Source organism: Delphinus delphis, chromosome 3 (genome assembly GCF_949987515.2).
Source record: "Delphinus delphis chromosome 3, mDelDel1.2, whole genome shotgun sequence".
In the NCBI taxonomy this organism is placed as follows: domain Eukaryota; kingdom Metazoa; phylum Chordata; class Mammalia; order Artiodactyla; family Delphinidae; genus Delphinus; species Delphinus delphis.
In genome coordinates, this window is record NC_082685.1 from 44,172,410 (window position 1) to 44,179,527 (window position 7,118).

Sequence of the window (7,118 nt, forward strand, 5' to 3'; positions counted from 1 at the left end):
CTCACCTTAGTCTCCTTGCTGGGTGTGCCGATGGCTGGCTGGGCGGGCGGGTGAGGGGGTGTGATACCTGGAGCCTGCTCGCCCGAAAGGGACAGCCCTGCGGTCCCCTTCGCCCTCCCCCGCCTTCCTCAGCTCTCTCTGCCCCGGCTCCCCCAGCCCCCAGCCTGGCAGATGCAACTGGGAATGTGGGTTCAGCTGCAAGTCAGTAGGTGGCAGGGGGTCCCCACAGTAGTCCTCCATCCACCCGCTGCTTGATCTAGGTCACTTTTTCTGGGAGCGCGAGGTCTGTGCTGGATATATCTCGTGCACTCCACTGGCCCAATTATTCCTACAACTAATTCCTGAGGGAAGACCCTAGAAATCCCTCCTAGGAGCTTTAAAGGAAAAAAGCTACCCACCTCCCACACTGGGAGGAATGACCGGAAGACAGACCCAAGGCTCTGGAAGGCAGGTGTCTTGACTTGGACATTTGGTGGTCCCTGCTGCCTTTACAAGGGGAATTGGTGGTCTCTTCAATCCTGTGCATTTAAGATGAGTCCCCTTCCCCTGCATTCCAGAGGAATCTATAGCATCAGAATCGTGTGGGTGTACAATAAAGGCTAAGGATACTTACACAGAGCAATTACATGAGTCATTTTGCAGGGATTCTAGTGAGAGGATCCAGGCTTCTTTCAGGGATCTCTGGATTCTGGTCCTGTCTAGAGTAAACTGGAACTCCATAGACCTTCCCGGACAGGCGCTTCTGCTGAAGCAACCTATAAAGAGGACAGCTGTGTTCAGAGAAATTGTGTGGGTTGCAAAGCAGCAGTCCAAGCAGTCACAGGACTTTACACTTTCTGAACAAGCTTCACAGGGTTACCTCGCTGTCTTCTCATACCAGCCCTGGGAAGTGGCCCTGACTCTTATTTTACAGATGAAAAAAACACAAGGCTCCAGGGATTAAATCATAAAGACATAGATCTGATAAGATGGGAGTCTGGACCTTCAGGACCAGCATACAATTCGACCTATGAACTTGAATGCTCTGGAAATTACCAGTTGGCCCACTGCCCTGGTCAGAACTCCCACCCAACAGATGAAAATCCAAGAAAAGGAAAGTCCATTTTTGCTCAGTTAGAACAGGAGAGAATAGACTTTGGACCTAATTTTGCTTTGCCACTTGACTAGGCCATTTTATCAAAAACTCCTCTCTTCCCTCACCAAGATTACATAATCACATGCACACACAGGACAAGTGTTGGGATTTGCAAGAAATATCTGACTGTCCATGGAGCCCCTAAACTAGGAACAACTTGGAGGTCAGATGCTGTATGGTTTCCTCTGTACTTTCACATGTATTAATTAGCTCAAGTGATTTTACAGCTAATGTTTATTCTTTCCCACAGGCCAGGTGCTCTGCTAAGCAGTGTTGCGGGCATCATTTACTTGTTCAATAATGCCTGTGGCAGGTAATCTAATCCCCATTTTTTAAAAAATTATTTATTTTTGGCTGTGTTGCGTCTTCGTTTCTGTGTGAGGGCTTTCTCTAGTTGCGGCAAGTGGGGGCCACTCTTCATCGCGGTGCACGGGCCTCACACTATCGCCGCCTCTCTTGTGGTGGAGCACAGGCTCCAGACGCGCAGGCTCAGTAGTTGTGGCTCACGGGCTTAGTTGCTCCGCGGCATGTGGGATCTTCCCAGACCAGGGCTCGAACCCGTGTCCCCTGCATCGGCAGACAGACTCAACCACAGCGCCACCAGGAAGGCCCTAATCCCCATTTTATAGATAAAGAGACTGAGGCCTCATCATTTACCCCTGTTTCACTGCTAACAGGGAAGAGATTGGGAATTTGAACACAGGAACCTCTACCATCAGGTCCAAGCTATTAACCCTTAGGCTCTAATAGAAGGAAGGACTGGGCAGGGATGTAGAGGCAGTGTCAGTACCAGCTCGGGAAGGTGTGAGAACAGATCAGGACGCCAGGTCTGTGATTCAATGACTCCATCTTAAAATTTCTCCATTTGCATTTTTTGTCTCTTAGTATTTTGAATGGTACCTGGGGATCTTTTAAGTTCTCTGAGCTTTGTGCCTGGTAATAATAATAATTAGGCTGTCACTGAAAGCTTCACACTTCTGTCACCTTTCAGAGCAAGATCTCAAAGCCCTTCGCAAGGATTAATTAGAAAAACCTCAACGCCTACTTGTATTGGGTAAGATTTGCTTTGCTTACTTCGGGGCAGAGGGGCTTAACGGAGTCAAAATGATGCATTTTTGATGATCATTATAAATCATATAGTCAAATGGGTTTTCCTAAAATATAGCTCTACCTATGTCATTGCCCTGCTCAAATATGGTCAGTGGCTCTCCTTGGCCTATTAAATACATAATTATTCAATCATCAAGTATACCTGGGGCTTACATATATCAAGCTTGGTCATCTAGGTCAAATACATTTAGGATTAACTGTTTATCCTATTTCTATTCAAATGTTGGTAGAGAACCTACTCTGTATCCAACAGGGAGTCAGGTGCAGGGGTTATGGAAGGGAATCAGAGTCTCTGCCTCAAGCCAGGTGAACGTGGTGGAAGAGGAATACAGAGGAAACCAGCCAAATGTCATCCAAGGCAGCCCACAACACATGCTCTAATAGAGATGTAAGCTCGACACTGGGGAGCAAAAGAGGACGCTACCAATATGTCTGTCTGTGGGGAACCAGCAGGGCTTCAGAAGAGCTGAGCTGGGAAGGAGGAAAGGACAGGCAGAAAGTGAGGCCTGAGGGAAGACATCAAACCAAGGGGAGAGCACCTGCAGGGGTGGAAGGCGGGTGAGGACGCCATATGCTCCCTGAGCCTGGAGCCAGTGGTGCAGACTGGGAAGAGAGGGCAGGGAAATACGAAACCTTGAAAAGGCCAGGGTCAGGATTTGGAAGCCACTGAATTCCTGGCAGGCAGTAGAGAGCCGTGGGATGTTTTTAGCGTGAAGGTTCTATGACCAGGAATGCATGTGAAGACAAAGAGACTGACCACTGGTGCAAGGTGGTTTTCTTATGCCTCAGCCTCAGAGGTTGGGACTGTGTATCATACATTCCCTAAGTAGCGTATTCTGATGTCATCCTTCATTAGTTTTTTCACACTTTCCCTCCCTACAGCTCCCAATCTATTTGCCATCTCCAGTATCAGTCTGGAAAGACTTGACTGTTCATAGTCTGTTGTGATTGATGACAACCCGACCCTACAGATACATGTTAAACTGTGATTGACACAGCATTTGTACATCTTACATGTCATTTCATTCTCCCAACGACCATGCAAGGACAGGAATTAGAACCTATTTTTACAGATGAAATAAGGCTCAGAGTGGCTAGGTGGTTAGCTTAAGACAGTAGTTATCAACGGGCAGGGATTTTTCTCCCCCAGGGGATATTTGACAATCTCTAGAGACATTTGTGGTTCTCACAACTGGGGAGGTGTGATTGGCATCTGGTGGGTAGAGGCCAGGGATACTGCTGAACATTCTACAACGCACAGGATCTGCAACGAATTATCTGGTCCAAAATACCAGTAGTGCTGAGATTGAAACACCTTTCTTAAGGGCACATAGCAACTAGCACACCAGGGACTAGACACCAGCACCGCATTCTGGTCTCCCTCTCCATTATATGGCATTGAAGAAAACTGAGATTCATCTTCTTTCAAGACTTTTCACATTTTAAAATGGGATCCCTGGAGATGGGTGTCCCGTAAAGTCCAAATGGACCAGTATCTCATGGAGGGACTCCAGGCGTTTGACAGGCCAGCAGAAAAGCTCTCCTAATGTAGCTCAAATTGTGCCCCAGAGATAGCATGGCGCCCAATCCCCTAATCAATTATGACGTATCCCGGTTCATGTCTTCCACGTACTATAAGTTCCACCACCACGTAGCCAAAATAGCCTCAGGTTTATTTATTTGGCTTTGGCCTTACACAAATCAAGGAGAATGGTGTTGGCCAGGGGGTTCACATTCACATGCCTCCTTGGGCCAAGCCGGGAGATGAATGAAGTGAGCCTCCGAGTTGGGGAGAAGGCTGTGCGGACAGAGAGAACTAGAGCCTGTACGCCCTGTGCAAAGGTGGTTGCAGGGCTCTGAGGCAGCTGACTGTTGCCACAAGGAAATGTAGGCCCAGGGTGGACAGATCTGATTTTTTTTTTCTTTCAAAAGAGAGAAGAAATATGGATTTTGTGTGTGGGGTTTTTTTTAAAATATATATATTAAGTATAACAACTGCTTTGGACAGAAAAAAAAAAAAAAAGGGCAGAGGGAAGTGTCTCTGGGCTTGATCTGGCCCACAGGCTACCGAGTGCCAGTTCTAGTTCAGTGGACGGTAACCACCAGCCCCAGTGCCAACTTGGGGACAAGTCCATTTTGTCTCTGGGCCTCTGTTTGCTCATCTGTAAAATGACAGGGGTACCTTAGGTGATGGCTACAGACTGTTCTGGCTCTGACACCCTGCGGGTGCATTTGACAGCAGAGGCCCATGGAGGAAGAAAACCTCCCTGGCCTCACATCTCCATCTGGAAAACATGCGGGTTGTACCAAGGTCTCTTCTGGCTTGAATGTTTTGGGCTTCTAGTGTGAAACAATTCAAGGGTGGGGGAAGCCATCAGAATTAGGATCTGAGAACACATCGCTGACCGCTAACAGACTGGGTAAATGCAATCAGAGAGAGGGTGCCTCTGTGGCTTTCGAAAGGCCCTGTTTTAAAAGATGTAGAAAAAGCTAATAATGATAATATTTGTCATGTCTTTAGCACAGTTCCTACAGAAGGTTTTCAAAATATTCCACAGACTGTGTGTGACAGGAGCACCACCCCAAAGAATGTAATCGTGCACCCTGGAGCTCTGCCGGGTTTAACAGCATTTTCTATCTTTTTTTTTTTTTCCCCTCCTTCTTTCAGTCTTACCTCCCCTTCTCACATAAATGGCAGCATTTTCATAAGCCCTCAGCATTACTAGGTAATTAGGGAGCAGTGCAAGTTCTGGAAAACACCCTGGGGCAGGATCAATGCCTTAAAAAAAAAAAAAAAAATCTATTCCAGGGGGAAGCTCCTACACAGAGCCACTGTTACTGTAGAGATTGGAGGCGCTGCTTATTTCTCCAAACCAGCCGTGCTTTCAGAAAGGCCACCTGGGCACTGCTCACAAGGGCAGGTGTCCAGAGCACAGAGCTTTCCACGGCTCTCCTGAGAGGCTCTGCAGCTCTGCCGACCCTGGTCTACAGACCAGACAGTCAGGCTCTCAGAGCATCCTCATCGTGTGATTTTGGATGGGCCATTTAACCCCTTTGTCTCAACGTCTTGTCTGTGAATGAGGCTTAATGAAAGCATTGTTGCACTTGGAGGGCCTGGCAGGGCTCCAAGCACACAGTAAGGGCTCTGCGGCCATGATCATGTAGGGAGGGGTGAAATGTTGTTATTCTCGCCTAGTGCTTGGAGTCCAGATTCCTCCCGACTTTGGGGCCCTTCCATGCGGTTCCGATCTCCCACCCTCATCTCTCATCTGACCCATGGCAATCTTTACCAACTTTCATTTCCCCTCCTTCTTTACCTGCCCCCTCGCCCGTTCCCACCATGGCAACATAATTTGTGCTCTGTATAACAGCCCGAGTGAAACTTTTGTCACTCTCGGCTCTAAAATAACCAGGAGCATCACGTCATACTTAGAATAAAATCCAAACCTTGGCTACTGGCTGCCCCTTCAACCCCCCTTCCCTTGTTCACTCTTACGCCAGTTGCACTGGCCCTCTTCCTGTCCTTTGGGTACACTAAACACCATCTCGACTCAGGACTTTGTACTAGCTCTTCTTTCTGCCCTCAAGCTCCTCTCACAGAAATCTACATTGCTTCCTTCCTCACTTCATTCAGGCTTCTGTCCAGAAGTCTCCTGCTTACTTTATCTGAAATGGTAGCCCACCCCCTGCCATGATTTTTGTTTCCCTTACCCTACTTTATTTATTTATTTGCAATATGTATCACTACCTAAATACAGTACCTATTTATGTGTTTATCATTTGACCGATCCTAGAATGGACCTTGTTCTCTCCAGTGCTCAGCATCTAGCACAAAGTTAAATTCTCCATAAACACTTGTTGAAACGATGGATGGATGGTCCTTATCCTCTCCTGAAATACCCTTACTTTTCTCTGACACATTCTAATTTTTTAAGACCCAATTCATTTCCCATCTTCTCCACAATGCCCTGCCACACCTATTTTGTCCTCCCTGTTACTTATTACTTACTGGTTTTACTTGATATTCAACTAGCTCCTGCTACTTAATTTTCAGCTCCTTGGGAGTCAAGAAGCATACCTATAACATTTTTTTTTTTTTTTTGCGGTACGCGGGCCTCTCACTGCTGTGGCCTCTCCCGTTGTGGAGCACAGGCTCCGGACGCGCAGGCTCAGCGGCCATGGCTCACGGGCCTAGCCGCTCCGCGGCATGTGGGATCCTCCCGGACCGGGGTATGGACCCGTGTCCCCTGCATCAGCAGGCGGACTCTCAACCACTGCGCCACCAGGGAAGCCCACCTATAACATTTTTAAGAGAGATTTTTTTTTGAATACTTATGATGTGCCAGTCGCAGTGCCAGGATACACACCTGACTCGTGTCATGTGATGTTCACAGCAATCCTACAAAATAGGACCCCTTATTATTCCGTTTACAGGTTGGGGAAGGAGAGGTGGGGAGGTCCAGTTTCCTGTCCAAGCTTATATAGCTATTTAGAGACAGGGCAGGGATTTCAACCTAGATCTGCCTGGTTCCCAAGGCTGGTCCTCCTAACCGATATCCTATACTGTTTCAAGAGCCATGCTCATCAATTTGGTTAATTTGCATTGGGCGGGCCCTTGCACCATGCCTCCGGAAAGGTAAAGGTCTTTGCTTCAGGGCACGTGGCTAAGAGATGACCTAGCCCAGTGAGTCCTCATGTTCAAAACCCCATCCTGTAGGAGCTCCAGTATTATCTGAACAGGGCTCTAAGAAACCATTGAGAAAGCATGTACGAGACTGGAATTTGCTTCAAAAAACAAATATGTCTTGAAAAAGAAGATAAATCAATGTTTCTCTCCCACATCTGGTAACGTTCTCTGAGGGCAAACAGTAAT